General features: G+C 44.7%; 1 long non-coding RNA gene across 3 annotated transcripts; it reads right to left on the reverse strand.

Annotated features, from left to right (window-relative positions):
- Positions 1 to 13,891: 13,891 nt before the first annotated feature.
- Positions 13,892 to 17,551, reverse strand: LOC308416123. Of its 3 annotated transcripts, none has more exons than XR_013974899.1 (2): positions 17,276 to 17,551; positions 13,892 to 14,106 (listed from the first exon to the last, which is right to left on the reverse strand). It is a non-coding gene; the product is annotated as an uncharacterized lncRNA (long non-coding RNA). The 3 variants fall into 3 exon arrangements; XR_013974900.1 differs by having other exon boundaries at positions 17,142 to 17,551; XR_013974901.1 differs by having other exon boundaries at positions 17,061 to 17,551.
- Between the last annotated feature and the right edge of the window lie 430 nt (positions 17,552 to 17,981).

The following is a 17,981-nucleotide window of genomic DNA, read 5'->3' on the forward strand; positions in this document are numbered from 1 at the left end:
AACATCTGTACCAAGTTACTACACCCATCTGTCTGGATTCAGGGATAGGTGAGTTTCTCTAGGAACACATCTTGACCACCCACTTATCCTGCTCCCATTAGTTGGGAAACTGGACTGTGGCAGGGGACTCGCCTTGTCTAACATTTATGTCTCGACCTGCCAACCAGAAAGTCATTTGTCCACATACACGGACATATGAGAAAGCATCCTTATAATATTAGTAACAGCACAAAATGGTAAGCTAGCCAGGTGGGAGTTACCTTGGCCTTAACCAATCTGACCTAGGCCTTCACATTTCATGTAGGCCTTCCTTGAGATTTTACCTAGACCTTAATAGGCAGCAGCTTCACCCTCTGAGCCACGCATATGTAGATAAACAGATAGATTTCCCCGTATTTGCTCATTTACGGGAGACAACATTTTTTTACATGGTGCCAAAACAGACCAGGCTGTTATTGGTTGGTTGATTTTGTTCTGTTTATCTGTTTTGTTTTGTTTTTGTCTTTTTAGTTTGTTTGTTTTTGTTTTTAGAAAGTGTGGCCTACCTAGGGCCTACACAAACCCGGACACCAGAAATAAATAAGGAAAGATCTCTGACACACAAATCTAAGGTGGGCCCTAGTTCGGCATGGAGACAGACAGACAGACAGACAGACAGACAGCCCGGACAAGTGGATGGACAGACACACTGACAGACAGACAGACAGACAGACAGACACACACACACACACACACACACACAAACACACACACGCACACACACACGCTAGATAACAAAATCAGGTTGTCAGGCACCTGGCCCAGCATGTGAGGTAGGGGGACAGTCCTGAATTGCATATGTCTAAAATCCTCTAACATCTGTACCAAGTTAGTACACCCATCTGGATTCAGGGATAGGTGAATTTCTCTAGGAACACATCTTGGCCGCCCACTTATCCTGCTCCCATTAGTTGGGAAATTGGACTGTGGCAGGGGACTCGCCTTGTCTAACATTTATGTCTCGATCTGCCAACCAGAAAGTCATTTGTCCACATACACGGACATATGAGAAAGCATCCTTATAATATCAGTAACAGCACAAAATGGTAAGCTAGCCAGGTGGGAGTTACCTCGGCCTTAACCAATCTGACCTAGGCCTTCACATCTCATCTAGGCCTTCCTTGAGATTTTACCTAGACCTTCATAGGCAGCAGCTTCACCCTCTGAGCCAGGCATATGTAGATAAACAGATAGATTTCCCCGTATATGCTCTTTTACAAAAGACAACCTTTTTTTACATGGTGCCAAAACATACTAGACAGACCAGGCAGGCCTCTCAAGTAAATCCTGCCTCTACCTCAGCCTCCCCAAAGCTGAGATCAAAGGCATGCATTACCATGTCGCCTGTCGCATCCCCCCCTTCTTTATTTCATCCTAGGTGGGGTGTGTGTGTGTGTGTGTGTGTGTGTGTGTGTGTGTGTGTGTGTTTGTGTGTGTGTGTGTGTGATTTCAACTGAGGAAGCAATGGCAGACCAGTGTTTGCTCATCTGATAAATAAGCCAGGCCACCGCATTACTGCCTTCCTTTTTTTCTTACTTTGTTCGGTTTATTCCAAATTAATTGCATCTATTTCTTTATTTACATTGTGTATATATATATAGTGTATAATATTTTTAAAAATATATAAAATAAAATAAAAGGAGTAGAGAGATGGATAAATATGCCTGGTATTTTCAAGATCCTCGATTTCTTCGAGAGGTTTGTTTTATTTTTCTAAAAGGTGTATTTGCTTTTACTTATAGGAGTACATACACTGCAGCTGTCTTCAGGCACAACGCCAGGAGAAGGCATCAGATCCCATTACAGACAGTTGTGAGCCACCATGTTGGTTGCTGGGGAAGTGAACTCAGGACCTCTGGAAGAGCAGTTAGTGCTCTTAGCCATTCTTCTAGCGATTCACAAGCCTTATTTACCTAAACACTAAACATTAAGTAGAAATACCAAATTCTGTAACTATGGCTCAGATGCAGCCTGGCCTTTGAAATCCCTAAAATGGCAGGGCAGGGCGAGGCTGGGTTGAGAACAACTTAATGAAGGCTTCCTCTTTCTGTTAGGGTGTGTTAACAACCCCATTAGCATTTCCAAAGAGCTAGGTAAGTACCTGTGGGTTTTTTTTTTTCTTTTTTTTTCTTTTTGTTCAGTCAGTTGCAGGAGCCAGAGCAAGATGGACCTGAGAGAACAGAGAGTTAGTTGTCATCACTCACTGATTTCACGCAGATATCTCTCTACATAGCCCTGGAACTCACTGTCAAGATCAGACTCTCCTCCAGTTCTCAGCATTCCACCAACCTCTGTCTCCTCCCTGAGTGATAGGATTAAAGGCATGTCCACACCCAGTTTCATGTCTTTTTATTTTACCCGGGAAGGGTTTTTGGATTTTCTTCGGTTTTCTTTTGGCCTCCGTTTTTTTAAGTTTTTAATCGTATTTTTCAAAAAATCAACATAAATATCATTCATTGTTCTGGAACTTCAAGAAACTTTCTAGGTAGACCTGGTTTCAGATATCTATATCACGCCAAGTGACCCAGTCTATATAGCAACTTTCCAGACAGCCAAAAATACATGGAGAGACATTTCACCACCTTCTCAGTTTTGTAACATAAACAAAACTCCGAAAACAGCTCATCGTAAAATGATCCCTGAGTAAATTTATTGTTTTACTTTCTTATCCTAAGAAAGATACACAATCAGAGGTGAAATAAAGTCAGTCAAAAACTGTTTAACAAAATGCAACTGGCTGGCAGGCAGGCAGGCCTATTTATTTGCTTGGTTGGTTTGTTGGGTGATTTGTGTGTGTGTGTGTGTGTGTGTGTGTGTGTGTGTGTTTTCAGGACTGTGTGGTAGCTTAGTACCTACACAAGCCCAAGCACAAGAAATAAATAAGACCACTGAAACACAACTCTGACGTGGGCCCTAGCTAAGCCATAGAGATACACACACACACACACACACACACACACACACACACACACACACACACAAAGATAAACCCTGTCATAAGATCAACATGCCTACATGATCAATTTCTATAGGCAATAGTACTAGAGGGAAGAGACATCTCTAAAATAAAAGCCAGGACTTTTTCTGCTTTGTTTTGTTGTACCTCAACATAGGATTTGTCTTTTATAGCCCTGGGAGCCCTGGAACTTGCTCTGTAGACTTGGCTATCTGTGAACTCACTGAGGTCCATTCTCTCTGCCTCTGCCAACCACACAGCCAGACAAAAGCTAGAATCTTTTTTTCCTCTCTCTTCCCTCCTTCCTGCCTTCCTTCCTTCCTTTCTTTTTTTTTTTTTTTCAATATATATGTGTGCTCTATCTAAAGCCTGTATACCTGCCTGCCAGAAGAGGGCACCAGAACCTAGGAGGACACACCATGTGGCTTTCTGAGAATCCAGGTTTCTGATTTTTTTTTTAAATGTGAATTCTAACACAGAGGGTCGGTATCTGCCCCCGGCTCTATTAATGCTGCTTAAGGCTCGCTGTAAATCATAAAGGTTGTGTATCTTTTATCCTAAAACAAAATAATCAAGGTGGGGTAAGAAGCCCGGTTTGGGATTAAACATTTCTACAGCATAACTGTGTGCTGTTTGTCCTTCACATGACTGGGGGCAGGGGTGGGGAGGCTCCTAAGGCATAAATCTGAAACAGTACAGTGGATCATTTTGTCAGGAGTGGGTGGGGTGGGGTGTGGATGACTAGAGTTTGTCTGCTTGACAAACTAGAGTTGGTTTCTCTAAGTGTAGAACTCACTGTCCTGGAGTTTAGATGCTCTCTCCTCCCTCCCTCCCTCCTAGAGACCGGAAATTAATAGAATGCACTCTTGCGCCCAACGTCCTCTTCTCTCTTGAACCCATGCATGACTGTTTGCTTCACCTTCAGGTTCTGTCACGCGGTTTCTCATTGACCTCACCAAGATGGAAGCTGACATGTGGACGTCAGCCATCTTATCGCTGACCGACTAACCTCACCAAGATGGAGGAGGCTGGACATGTGACCTGCCATTCCAGGTTGCTTTTGTTTCTCCACACCCCAGCCTCTAGGGGACCCAGTCTGCATATGCTTCTGCACCCAAAAGCAGCCAGAAGCAGCATAGCGTCCACAGCCACATGGTTTCCTCCAGCTTTCGTCCACTACTTTTAAATGCCAGACAAATAGATAGGTTTTTTTTTTCTGTTATTTTTAATTAAAACACATAATAGAAGATAAACAGGGCTGGAGAGATGGTTCATCAGTTAAGCACACTGACTGCTCTTCCAAAGGTCCTAAGTTCAATTCCCAGCAGCCACATGGTGGCTAACAACCATCTGTCATGCCCTCTTCTGGTGTGTCTGAATGTATGTGTGTACTCACATACACTGAATAAATAAACAATTCTATAACTAAAAAAAAAAAAAAGATAAACACAATCAGCCACCCTGAAACTCCTTTCCCGTAACTTGGTCCGTAGACTAAGCTGGCTACAAATTTACAGTGAACCACCTCCCTCTGCTGCCACCACCACTACTGCCTGGCGGAATCATAAAAAAAGGACAAGAATCTTAGCTGGTCATAGTGCTGTGGAACTTTTATCCTAGCATTTAAAATGTAGAGGCAGGTTCTTACAGGTTTGAGGCCAACCTGGTCTTAAGAGTGTGTCTAAGACAACCAGGAGGTCGGTTGGTCTGTTATGTCTGCCTCTGCCACTCCCCAAAGATGAAGACAGATGGGGGGGGGAGTTCTGGATGGTCATGGGAGTGAGGGAAGAAAGGAAGGAAGGAAGGAGGGAGGGAAGGAGAGAGAGAGAGAGAGAGAGAGAGAGAGAGAGAGAGAGAGAGAGAGAGAGAGAGACCTAAAGACACTGTAAACTGAGAAAAACTGAAAGCAATTAAAAGATGGTAGGACTGTTGTCCACAGAACTTTTGATTTTTTTTTTTTATTCCAAGCACCATCTAAGGGCAAATTTGTTAATTAATTTTCAAAACACGGAGGGTAGTCAGAGACCAGGATTATTTACTACACTGTTTGTATTTCACAGGTAATATAAGTACAGATATTAGTGCCTGACTCTGTCCTCGCCCAATGAATGTATTGAAAGTGAATGAAGAGCACAAAAAAATTCACAATCCCAATCCATGCCAAAACAATTCCTAGTGATGAGAATAATGAAGCCAAAATAGAACTCTAGAACTCTAGAAATTATTCAAAGACAATCTCTTAGTATCAGTCCAACAAGCAGCTGAATACCATCTAATTTCTGAAGATGTGCCACCTTTCTCTGTGAATGTACCATGCACGGGCAGGGTTTGGGGGAAAAAAAAAGAAAGAAGAAGAAGGAGGAGGAGGAGGAGGAGGAGGAGGAGGAGGAGGAGGAGGAGGAGGAGAAGGGAGGGAGGGAGGGAGGGAGGGAGGGAGGGAGGGAGGAAGAGGGGGGGGGACTTTTAAGTCGGCCTTCAAGTCTTTTCTCGTCCTATAACACCCCCTATACCCCACCCAAAAAAATGCACTTGGGAGAAAGAGGAAGGTGAATCTCAGAGTTTGAGTCCTGCCAGGTCTACTGAGGACTGCACAGAGAAACTATGTCTGGAAAAGCTAGGGGATGGAGAGAGAGAGAGAGAGAGAGAGAGAGAGAGAGAGAGAGAGAGAGAGAGAGAGAGACAGAGAGAGAGAGAAACCAACAGCAAAACTTAATTTTTCTGCATATCCAACCACTTCCAGCTATCTAGGTAGTGTGCAATTCTGTCCCAGTTGGGCTATCAAAATTAAGAAAAAGGGAGCCACCTATATGATGACGTGAGATATATGGTATAAAATAAAAAAAATATGTAAAAAAAAATAAAAGGAGTGGATAGATAGGATAGGCATGCTGGTTGCTGGTGAAGTGAACTCAGGACCTCTTAGCCATCTTTTCAGCAATTCACAAGCCTTATTTACCTAAACACTAAACATTAAGTAGAAATACCAAATTCTGTAAGTGTGGCTCAGATGCAGCCTGGCCTTTGAAATCCCTAAGATGGCAGGGCGAGGCTGGGTTGAGAACAACTGAATAAAGTCTTCCTCTTTCTGTTCAGGAGTGAGTGAGGGAGGGAGAAAGGGACGAAGAAAGAGAGAGAGAGAGAGAGAGAGAGAGAGAGAGAGAGAGAGAGAGAGAGAGAAAGAGAGAGAGACAGATAGACAGAGACAAAAAAAAAAAAAATCCCGGCAGACTTAGGAAGTAGATTAGGTTTATTGAGATGTCATTTCCCTGTGTAGCCCGGATAGGGAGACATACAGATACACACAGAAAGATACACTGGCAGGCAGGCAGGCAGGCAAACTTGTTTGCCTGGTTTATTGGTTGGTTGATTTTGTTCTGTTTATTTGTTTTGTTTTGTTTTTGTCTTTTTAGTTTGTTTGTTTTTGTTTTTAGAAAGTGTGGCCTACCTAGGGCCTACACAAACCCGGACACCAGAAATAAATAAGTAAAGATCTCTGACACACAAATCTAAGGTGGGCCCTAGTTCGGCATGGAGACAGAAAGACAGACAGACAGACAGACAGACAGACAGCCGGACAGGTGGACGGACAGAGAGACTGACGGACAGACAGACAAACAGACAGACAGACAGAAAGACAGACAGACAGACAGACACACACACACACACACACACACACACACACACACACACACTCTAAATAACAAAATCAGGTTGTCAGGCACCTGGCCCAGCATGTGAGGTAGGGGGACAGTCCTGAACTGCATATGTCTAAAATCCACAAACATCTGAACCAAGTTACTACACCTATCTGGATTCAGGGATAGGTGAATTTCTCTAGGAACAGATCTTGGCCGCCCACTTATCCTGCTCCCATTAGTTGAGAAACTGGACTGTGGCAGGGGACTCGCCTTGTCTAACATTTATGTCTCGACTTGCCAACCAGAAAGTCATTTGTCCACATACACGGACATATGAGAAAGAGTCCTTATAATATCAGTAACAGCACAAAATGGTAAGCTAGCCAGGTGAGAGTTACCTCGGCCTTAACCAATCTGACCTAGGCCTTCACATCTCATCTAGGCCTTCCTTGAGATTTTACCTAAACCTAAGTAGACAGCAGCTTCGCCCTCTGAGCCAACCATATGTAGATAAAGAGATAGATTTCCCCGTATATGCTCATTTACGAGAGACAACCTTTTTCTACATGGTGCCAAAACATACTAGACAGACCAGGCAGGCCTCTCAAGTAAATCCTGCCTCTACCTCAGCTTCCCCAAAACTGAGATCAAAGGCATGCATTACCATGTTGCCTGTGGAATTCCCCCCTCCTCTCTTTTTTATTTTATCCTAGGTGGGGTGTGTGTGTGTGTGTGTGTGTGTGTGTGTGTGTGTGTGTGAGAGAGAGAGAGAGAGAGAGAGAGGGAGAGAGAGAGTGAACATGTGTCTGTCTATTGGTCTCTATCTGTGTCTCTGTATATGGATAGGATGTGTCAACTATGAAGCTATGATCCAGACACTTTGTAGATCAATGTTCAAAAGTGTTTAATACAGATTGTGCAGGACATACACGCTAAATAATAAAATCAGGTTGTCAGCATGTGGGGTGGGGTAGAGGAACAGAGAGAGTTTGTTTGCTTGACAAACTAGAGTTTGTCTCTCTGAGTGTAGAACTCACTGCACTGGAGTTTAGATGCTCTCTCCTCCCTCCCTCCCTCCTAGAGACCGGAAATTAATAGAATGCACTCTTGCGCCCAACGTCCTCTTCTCTCTTGAACCCATGCATGACTGTTTGCTTCACCTTCCAGGTTCTGTCACTCGGTTTCCCATTGACCTCACCAAGATGGAAGCTGGCATGTGGACGTCAGCCATCTTATCGCTGACTGACTGACCTCACCAAGATGGAGGAGGCCGGCCATGTGATCTGCCATTCCAGGTCGCATTTGTTTCTCCACACCCCAGCCTCTAGGGGACCCAGTCTGCATATGTTTCTGCACCCAAAAGCAGCCAGAAGCAGCATAGCGTCCACAGCCACATGGTTTCCTCCAGCTTTTGTCCACTACTTTTAAATGCCAGACAAATAGATAGGATTTTTTTTTTCTGTTATTTTTAATTAAAACACATAAGAGAAGATAAACAGGGCTGGAGAGATGGTTCATCAGTTAAGCACACTGACTGCTCTTCCAAAGGTCCTGAGTTCAATTCCCAGCAGCCACATGGTGGCTAACATCCATCTGTCATGCCCTCTTCTGGTGTGTCTGAATGTATGTGTGTACTCACATACACTGAATAAATAAACAATTCTTTAATTAAAAAAAAAAAAAAGGAAAGATAAACACAATCAGCCACCCTGAAACTCCTTTCCCGTAACTTGGTCCGTAGACTAAGCTGGCTACAAATTTACAGTGAACCACCTCCCTCTGCTGCCACCACCACTACTGCCTGGCGGAATCATAAAAAAAGGACAAGAATCTTAGCTGGTCATAGTGCTGTGGAACTTTTATCTTAGCATTTAAAATGTAGAGGCAGGCTCTTACAGGTTTGAGGCCAACCTGGTCTAAAGAGTGTGTCTAAGACAACCAGGAGGTCGGTTGGTCTGTTATGTCTGCCTCTGCCACTCCCCAAAGATGCAGACAGATGGGGGGGGAGTTCTGGATGGTCATGGGAGGGAGGGAAGAAAGGAAGGAAGGAAGGAGGTAGGGAAGGGGAGAGAGAGAGAGAGAGAGAGAGAGAGAGAAAGAGAGAGAGAGAAAGAGAGAGAGAGAGAGAGAGAGAGACCTAAAGACACTGTAAACTGAGAAAAACTGAAAGCAATTAAAAGATGGTAGGACTGTTGTCCACAGAACTTTTGATTTTTTTTTTTTTTAATTCCAAGCACCATCTAAGGGCAAATTTGTTAATTTTCAAAACACGGAGGGTAGTCAGAGACCAGGATTATTTACTACACTGTTTGTATTTCACAGGTAATATAAGTACAGATATTAGTGTCTGACCCTGTCCTCGCCCGATGAATGTATTGAAAGTGAATGAAGAGCACAAAAAATTCACAATCCCAATCCATGCCAAAACAATTCCTAGTGATGAGAATAATGAAGCCAAAATAGAACTCTAGAACTCTAGAAATTATTCAAAGACAATCTCTTAGTATCAGTCCAACAAGCAGCTGAATACCATCTAATTTCTGAAGATGTGCCACCTTTCTCTGTGAATGTACCATGCACAGGCAGGGTTTGGGGGAAAAAAAAGAAAGAAGAAGAAGGAGGAGGAGGAGGAGGAGGAGGAGGAGGAGGAGGAGGAGGAGGAGAAGGGAGGGAGGGAGGGTGGGAGGGTGGGAGGGAAGGAGGGAGGAAGAGGGGGGGGGACTTTTAAGTCGGCCTTCAAGTCTTTTCTCGTCCTATACCACCCCTATACCCCACCCAAAAAAATGCACTTGGGAGAAAGAGGAAGGTGAATCTCAGAGTTTGAGTCCTGCCTGGTCTACTGAGGACTACACAGAGAAACTATGTCTGAAAAAGCTAGGGGATGGAGAGAGAGAGAGAGAGAGAGAGAGAGAGAGAGAGAGAGAGAGAGAGAGAAACCAACAGTAAAACTTAATTTTTCTGCATATCCAACCACTTCCAGCTATCTAGGTAGTGTGCAATTCTGTCCCAGTTGGGCTATCAAAGTTAAGAAAAAGGGAGCCACCTATATGATGACGTGAGATATAAGGTGTATAAAATAAAAAAAAAATATGTAAAATAAAATAAAAGGAGTGGATAGATAGGATAGGCATGCTGGTTGCTGGTGAAGTGAACTCAGGACCTCTTAGCCATCTTTCCAGCAATTCACAAGCCTTATTTACCTAAACACTAAACATTAAGTAGAAATACCAAATTCTGTAAGTGTGGCTCAGATGCAGCCTGGCCTTTGAAATCCCTAAGATGGCAGGGCGAGGCTGGGTTGAGAACGACTGAATGAAGTCTTCCTCTTTCTGTTCAGGTGTGTTAACAACTCCATTAGCATTTGTAAAGAGCTAGATCGGTGCCTATTGTTTTGTTCAGTCAGTTGCAGGAGCCAGAGCAAGATGGAACTGAGAAGACAGTGAGTTAGTGTTCAGACTCTGACACTGAAATCATCACTCACTCACTCACTCACTCACTCACTCACTCACTCACCCACTCACTCACTGATTTCATGCAGAAAACTTGTTTCTGGAGAGACATGGCTTTGCAGGCAGTTAAGAGGCAAGGAAGGTCAGGGCAAATAGTTCACATGCCAGCAGGGACTTACAGATCTCCAGCCCCTCCCCCACCAACACACACAGGGAAAAGGCGGTGTGGGGGTGGGGGAGGGAAAGTGGAGGTATCGACGGAGAATTTAGGTAGCTCAAACAAATAAACAACTGTAAATTTCTTCGATTTATTTACTTTATCTTATTGAGTGAATGATGGAAGAGGGAAAATGGGTCATGAGGAAGGGAGGGAAGGAGGGAAGGAAGGAGGGACTGAAGGGGAAAGGGCCATCTGAGACTTGTGAAGGAGAGACCTTAGTCCTTCCAAATGTGCTGATAGGTAGTCTCAGCTGTATCGAAAAGACTTTGGTTCTGGCCTCCTTTCTGATCTCACCAAGGCAGTCTTGGAACCTTGCCGGGATAAAGAGGCAAGCTAGCTAGCTTAATCAAATAAAATAAAACCTGTCAAGTTTGGCCCAACAAAGCAAAGCAAAGCAAAGGAAGCTCACATGAATTCCACAATGTCTGATAGCCCGAAACTCCTCCCTGGCTGCAGTGTGAGTGGTGTCTGTCCACTGAATTCATTGCTCTCCAAGCTTTCTCATCTAAGGGTGAAAACACGCTAAATAATAAAATCAGGTTGTCAGGCACCTGGCTCAGCATGTGGGGTGGGGTGGGGTAGGGGGAAAGTCCAGAACTGCATATGTCTAAAATCCACAAAAATCTATACCAAGTTACTTCACCCATCTGGATTCAGGGATAGGTGAATTTCTCTAGGAACACATCTTGGCCACCCACTTATGCTGCTCCCATTAGTTGGGGAATTGGACAGTGGCAGGGGACTCGCCTTGTCTAACATTTATGTCTCGACCTGCCAACCAGAAAGTCATTTGTCCACATACACGGACATATGAGAAAGCGTCTTTATAATATCAGTAACAGCACAAAATGGTAAGCTAGCCAGGCGAGAGCTTAGCCTAGGCCTTAACCAATCTGACCCAGGCCTTCACATTTCATCTAGGCCTTCCTTGAGATTCTACCTAGACCTTAATAGGCAGCAGCTTCGCCCTCTGAGCCTCGCATAGGTACACGAATGGATAGATTTCCCCGTATATGCTCATTTACGAGAGACAACGTTTTTCCACATGGTGCCAAAACATACTAGACAGACAGGCTGGCCTCTCAAGTAAATCCTGCCTCCATCTCGGCCTCCCTAAAGATATCAAAGGTTTGCATTACCATGTTGCCTGTCTCATCCTCCCACTCCTTTATTTCATCCTAGGTGGGTTTTGTGTGTGTGTGTGTGTGTGTGTGTGTGTGTGTGTGTGTGTGTGTGTGTAGGTGTGTGTGTGTGTGTGTGTGTGTGTGTGTGTGTGTGTGCATGTGCCAGTGTTTGCCCATCTTCTATAAGCCTAACCATCCCACTACTGCCTTCTCTTTTTCTTAGTATGTTTGGTTTATTCCAAATTAATTGCATCTATTTGACTCTTCTTTCCTTTAGCTGTGTCAGGGGTTTCTGCACATAAGCCCTGTATATCAGTATCTAGAAATCGAGTACTGTAAAAGCTTATACATGGGTGGGTTCAGGAAATGCTGTTGGGTGGTTGGTATGGGTGCATGCTTATTGTGTGTAACTATAGAACAGAGACAGTGGCCATGGATCAGGAACGAAAGAAATTCACAATACCAATCCATTGCAAAACAATTCCTCGTACCTAGGTCAGGTCTGCCAGCTCCTCTGATCTAGTGAGTACCCTTGAATAAAATGAGAATCACAACAAGCACTTGTTTTGAAATACAATACGTGGAAAAATTATACGTGTGGATTCACAGATAGGAGAAACAACAGCAACCACAACAACAGCAACAAACATGAGACCGCACAGATACCCATTTTTATTGATTGGTGTGTGGGGGATTATTCTTTCTATGTAGTAAGACACAGAGGAGTCTTAGCTCAGGATCGTGACCCACAGAACACAATCAGACGAGAGAGGAGGTGTGGGAAAGGGAGAGAAGGGAAGAGAGACCTGTAGGTGAGGTGGAGGTCTTATCTTGCTTATCCCAATGACCACACCTGTGCACTGACCGCAGCAACACCTTGCTGTCTGGCCCTTGGAAAGCAGATGGCAGCATGAGCATGTGCAAGCAGAGCATGTCCCACTCATCCCTGATTTATAGTCACCATCTTGTCTTTCTGTCTCTAGGTCTCTGTCCCTGCTCTCTCTGTCTGTCTGTCTGTCTGTCTGTCTGTCTGTCTGTCTGTCTGTCTGTCTCTCTCTCTCTCTCTCTCTCTCTCTTTGTGTGTGTGTGTGTGTGTGTGTGTGTCTGTCTGTCTGTCTGTGTTTTCAACCAAAGAGGCAGTGTGCACCCCAACGCTGCCTTCCCCTTTTTCTTAGTTTGTATGGTTTATTCCAAGTCAAAATTGTATCTATTTCTTTTATTTCCTCTTTGTTTCTTGAGTTGAGTCAGGGGTCAACTCAAGAAAGATAGAGAGAGCGAGAGAGAGAGGGGGGAGAATGGGGGAGAGAGAGAGAGGGAGAGAGAGAGAGAGAGAGAGAGAGAGAGAGAGAGAGAGAAAAGCAGAGAGAGAGAAGCAGAGAGAGAGAGGCAAAGAGACAGAGAGGAAGACTTGCTTGTAGTGTATAATGCAATTTCACCACTAATTATGTGCTGTCTGCCATCTTCGCTACTATTTGGTTGGGAGGTGGAGTGGGTGTCCTTCCTACACCTCTCTTGCATGAGCTAGAGGTTACTTAAGCTTACCTCTAAAACAGTCCTCCTTTTTAAGATTAATTCCAGTATGGAGGGCGGGGTGAGACATTTTAATCATAACATTCAATTAGAGATGGTCTGTATGTGAGAGGAAAAATTCTGTTGGAATGTGCTGGGATTAGGGGTGTTCACCACCAGAGCCAGTTGAATTCATCACGGCTGGGAGAGAGGGAGAGAAAAGAAAAGAAAATCGAGGAAAGAAAAAAGGTTTTTCCTTTTTTTTTTTTTTTTTTTTTTGTGGGTTACACTGCAATGCTTGACCAGCTTTTCAAGAACAAAAGTTTTCTATGTACACAAACAATCGTAATTTGTTATAGTGTCCCCTTTGTGTTGTGTGGATTCGACTCTGCTTTGTCAAGCAAGTTTTACACAGTACTACTTCCAAAGAGGAGCCAATAACCTCTTTGTGCGCGGTCAATGGTCATGGTTTTAAGATGCTCAATTTCTTCGCCACGTGCTTCATCTGCCTAAATAAATATTGAACAATAGTTATAAATACCGGGGCTGGATAGATGGCTGGGTAATTAAGAGCTGAGGCTTTGCTCTTCCAGGGGTGGTCCTGAACCCAGCAACTGTATGGTAGGTAGCTCCTAAACATCTGTAATGCCTTATTAGTCTGTTGTGTCTGAAGACAGCTATATACAGTGCACTCGTAGTTTTTTTTTTTTTTTTTTTTTTTTAAGCATTAGAAATACCAAGTAAGTCATGTAAATATGATTCCAGATTGCACCGCCTTAGTAATCCCTGAGCTGTCAGAGTGAGGCCGGGTGGTGACTCTTTCTCTTTCTCCTAGGGTGTGTTATCAACTCCATTACCATTTGCAAAGAAAGAGGCTGGAGCAATGTGGGCCTGAAAGCAAATAGTTCATAGAGAGAGACGGGAGATGTGCTTTATAGACAAACAAACAAGTGGAAAACTTTATGTGTTTACTTTATTTTATTGAGTGTACCGTGGAAGAGGGAAAATGGGTGGGTGGGTGGGTGTGAGGGAGGGAGGGAGGGAGGGAGGGAGGGAGGGAGGGAGGGCCGTCCAGATGGGCTGGTTCCTAGTCTCGGCGCTTTATCAGAGAAGAGACTTTAGTTCTGGCCTCCTCCTTTCTGATTCCTCTTGGAAAGGCAGTCTTGGAACCCTGCACGGACAGAAAGGAAGGGAAATTATGCCAAGTCAAAGCCAAGCAGCCAAAGCAAAAATATGTCTGTTCATCAAAGCAGAGCAGAGCCGACAGAGAAAACTCACAAAAGCTGACAGCCTGCCCGCTTGATCTATGGAGTGAAAAGAAGCAGTAGGAGAAAGTAAATGACACGTCGCTTTGTTACAACGTTTCTAAGTTTTAGGGAACATTACAAGGCTGGCTTGACTTTCAAACCTCCTGGTTAGCATCTCATTAGCATCTTCCTCCAATCTCACAGCCAGAGCTTGCCCCTTTTCAACCTTCTGTTAGAATAAAATAGTTACAAAACTTAGCCACCCACAAATAGGACCCCCCCCACCCCCGCACCACTCCCCAAGTGATCAGTCTTGTTTAAAATGAGAAAAGAAGCCAACTCGTTGGCCTCCTTCAATTATCTATCTATCTATCTATCTATCTATCTATCTATCGATCGATCGATCTATCTATCTATCTATCTATCTATCTATCTATCTATCTATTCTAAGTGTCATCTTATTTAAAAACTAAACTCAGCGGTTGAGAGCACCGACTGCTCTTCCAGGGGTCCTGAGTTCAATTCCCAGCAACCACATGGTAGCTCACATCCGATGCATGAAGAGATCAACAGTGTATGTGTAACATAAATAAATAAACAAATAAATGAATGAATAAATCTTGAAAACAATAAGAAAATAAAATAGCGTTAAAAAAAAAAGCTGGAGAGATGGTTAAGAGAACCAATTTTAGCTCACAACCATCTGCAGTGGTATCTTGACGCCCTCTTCTGGTATGTCTGAAGACAGCTGCAGTGTACTTATTTAAGTTAAATAAATAAATAGATAAATAGATAAATAGATAGATAAATAACTAAGTAATTAAGTGAATGAATGAATGGATAGATAGATAAATGAATGAATGAATGAATGAATGAATGAATGAATAAATGAATGAATAAATGAATAAATGAATAAATAAATGAATAAATAAATGAATGAATGAATAAATAAATAAATAAATAAATAAATAAATAAATAAATAAATAAATAAATAAATAAATAAATAAATGGTTCGAGAAAGCCGGTCATCCTCCTTCAATATCTATTTAAAAAAAAGAAAAAAAAAAAAAAAAGAGGAGCCAAAGCGACACACACAGCGCCCTCTATCGACTTTGCGTCCGACAGAAACAAGAACCAGTCGCCCGCAGGTTATCAGGACCACCTCGAACGGGACAACTGGTCGACCCGCGCTCTCTTAACAGGTGGACGAAAGAAAAGGACAACTGGTCGACCCCAATACAGATATACATATATATATATATATTTAAAAAAAAAAAAAAAAGCACAGACCAAAAAAGAAAAAAAGCGCACTCGGGAGGCATGTGGCAGAACGACCCGGACACAGCGAGCACACAACTACGGGAGATTCCGGAACGCTCCAAAAAAAAAAAAAAAAAGCCAGTTAACGGAAGACACCGGGAAAACGGCAAAAAATAGGCGCTCCTCCAGCCGGCAACAGGTGACAACGACCGCAGAGAAATCGGGATACTCCTGACACGCAAAAATATCAGCAGTGCCCGGTTGTCACAAGCTACACCCCGGGACACACAAGCAACCAAGCTCGGGAACGCAGGAAGCCTGCTGGGGGAAAAAAATAGCTTCAGGCACCGCAGCAACCCATGGGCAGACATAAAAAGGCTGGACAAGCAAACAGCCTTTCGGGGATCGCTTATAATGTCCTTTGAGTGTCACAGTCACAGGACAGCGTGTCAGTATATATCTCCAGGTACAATGCGAACTGAGAGGAAAGATCAAAACCACAAAAGTGTCGGGGAGGAAACATACAGGCACCAACAAAGATCTGGAAGTCATGCTAGGGGAAGTGTCACAGAAACGTCCCCATAAGAAAGAGAACCGGTCCTCAAAGGAACAACTGGTCGACCTTAGAACCGTGAGAGTACTCACAGACCGAGAGGCCCGGGATAGAAAGCCGGGCCAGGGCATCCTCTCGGCCTCAGATATCCAGGGCCCCGCTGGCAGGGACCGAGAGGGCTCTTGGAGGAAAAAAAAAAAAAAAAGCTACGAAGCTCCAGCGAGCCGGGCCACGGGGGCTTGGAAGCCCGGGCCAGGGCATCCTCTCGGCCTCAGATATCCAGGGCCCCGCTGGCAGGGACCGAGAGGGCTCTTGGAGAAAAAAAGCTCCGAGGCTCCAGCGAGCCGGGCCACCGGGGCTTGGAAGCCCTGGCCAGGGCATCCTCTCGGCCTCAGATATCCAGGGCCCCGCTGGCTGGGACCGAGAGGGTTCTTGCAGGAAAAAAAGCTCCGAGGCTCCAGCGAGCCGGGCCACCGGGGCTTGGAAGCCCGGGCCAGGGTATCCTCTCGGCCTCAGATATCCAGGGCCCCGCTGGCCGGGACCGAGAGGACTCAAAAAAAAAAAAAAAAAAAAGAAAAAAAATAAAGCTCCGAGGCTCCAGCGAGCTGGGCCACCGGGGCTTGGAAGCCCGGGCCAGGGCATGCTCTCGGCCTCAGATATCCATGGCCCCGCTGGCAGGGACCGAGAGGGCTCTTGAAGGAAAAAAGAAAAAAAAAAAAAAAAAAAACTCCCCGGCTGGCCTTCTGGTCTACCTGATCAAACCGCCACCCAGCCCCCTAGTTGTTTCAATAGGGAGTAGTGAAACTACAGCTCCCTGCAGATCTCCAGGTACAACCTCTTAGATACAGCCTGTCCTCAAACACGACACCATGTCTAGGACGAACTCGCCTGCCTGCCGGGACTCCTCTCACCCTGGCCGGCTTACCCCAGGCACTTCCTCGCCATTAGCCATCAACCGGGGACCAGGGACATTGCAGAAACTTGTCACCACTAGGTGTCGCCCGACAACGGTCTCGATCATGCAAGCAAACCGATACAAATCGTTCACCCGCCTCCACACTCACAGTCACTCGCTCGGTCTCTCTGGAGGGTCCTCCTTAGCTCACGTGGACACGCACCCACGCACAGCGGAGCAGAGTACCCACCACTTCCAACGAATGGCACATACGGTCCCGGTTGTCCGGCCGGAACATCGTGAACGCGGGCTGGACCCGGGCGGGCAAAAGCGAAAGTAAGACGGAGCGGTGAAAACACGAAATCAATCTCTAAGTCAAAGTACCTGGCTAAACAAATCTGTCGGTTAACGGGGCAAGGAACAGGCATAAACAGACGAAGGGGGGGCACAATTCCGGGGAGGGCCGCTTGGGTTTCTTTTTCTCGCTGTCAGCAACCGCGGGCCGGCGGGTCGGCTGGCCAGCCGGCGGGCCGACTGCCTGCCACCCTCCCCCACCCAACTCCTTTTCCAAGACTAAATACAGAGCTAGAGTAAATTCAAAGAGTGATGAAATTATTTAAATTCCTGGTTTCTTTCTTTCTTTTTCTTTCAATCTTTCTTTCTCTCTTTCTTTCTGTTTGGTTTTTGTCTTGCTTCTCCCCTGAAATACATTTTCATACTGATTTGTTTTCACTTTGATCAGAAAATAATTTTTTTTTCTTGTTCCTGCATCTGTGCATGCGTCTGTATCTGTATCTGAGAGGGTGGAGGGGAAAACGGATCGAGGAATCAATAACTCAGCAGGATTGGGTTTCCTTGGTAGGTGGATAAAAACAGAACATATGCCCAGTCACATTGGGAAGATTGCAAAAGAGAATCAAGCTTCCCTCGCTCTCGTTTCTCGTCCTCCCTGCCACGCTTCATAATAAAAGATAAAGGTTAAAGAGATGGAACAAGAGAAGGAGGAGGAGGAGGAGGAGGAGCAGGAGGAGGAGGAGGAGGAGGATAGCAACTTTAATAATATTAAAACAATGTTCATAGACTCCCTCAT

The sequence above is a fragment of the Micromys minutus genome (assembly GCF_963924665.1).
Source record: "Micromys minutus genome assembly, contig: SCAFFOLD_215, whole genome shotgun sequence".
Lineage (NCBI taxonomy): Eukaryota > Metazoa > Chordata > Mammalia > Rodentia > Muridae > Micromys > Micromys minutus.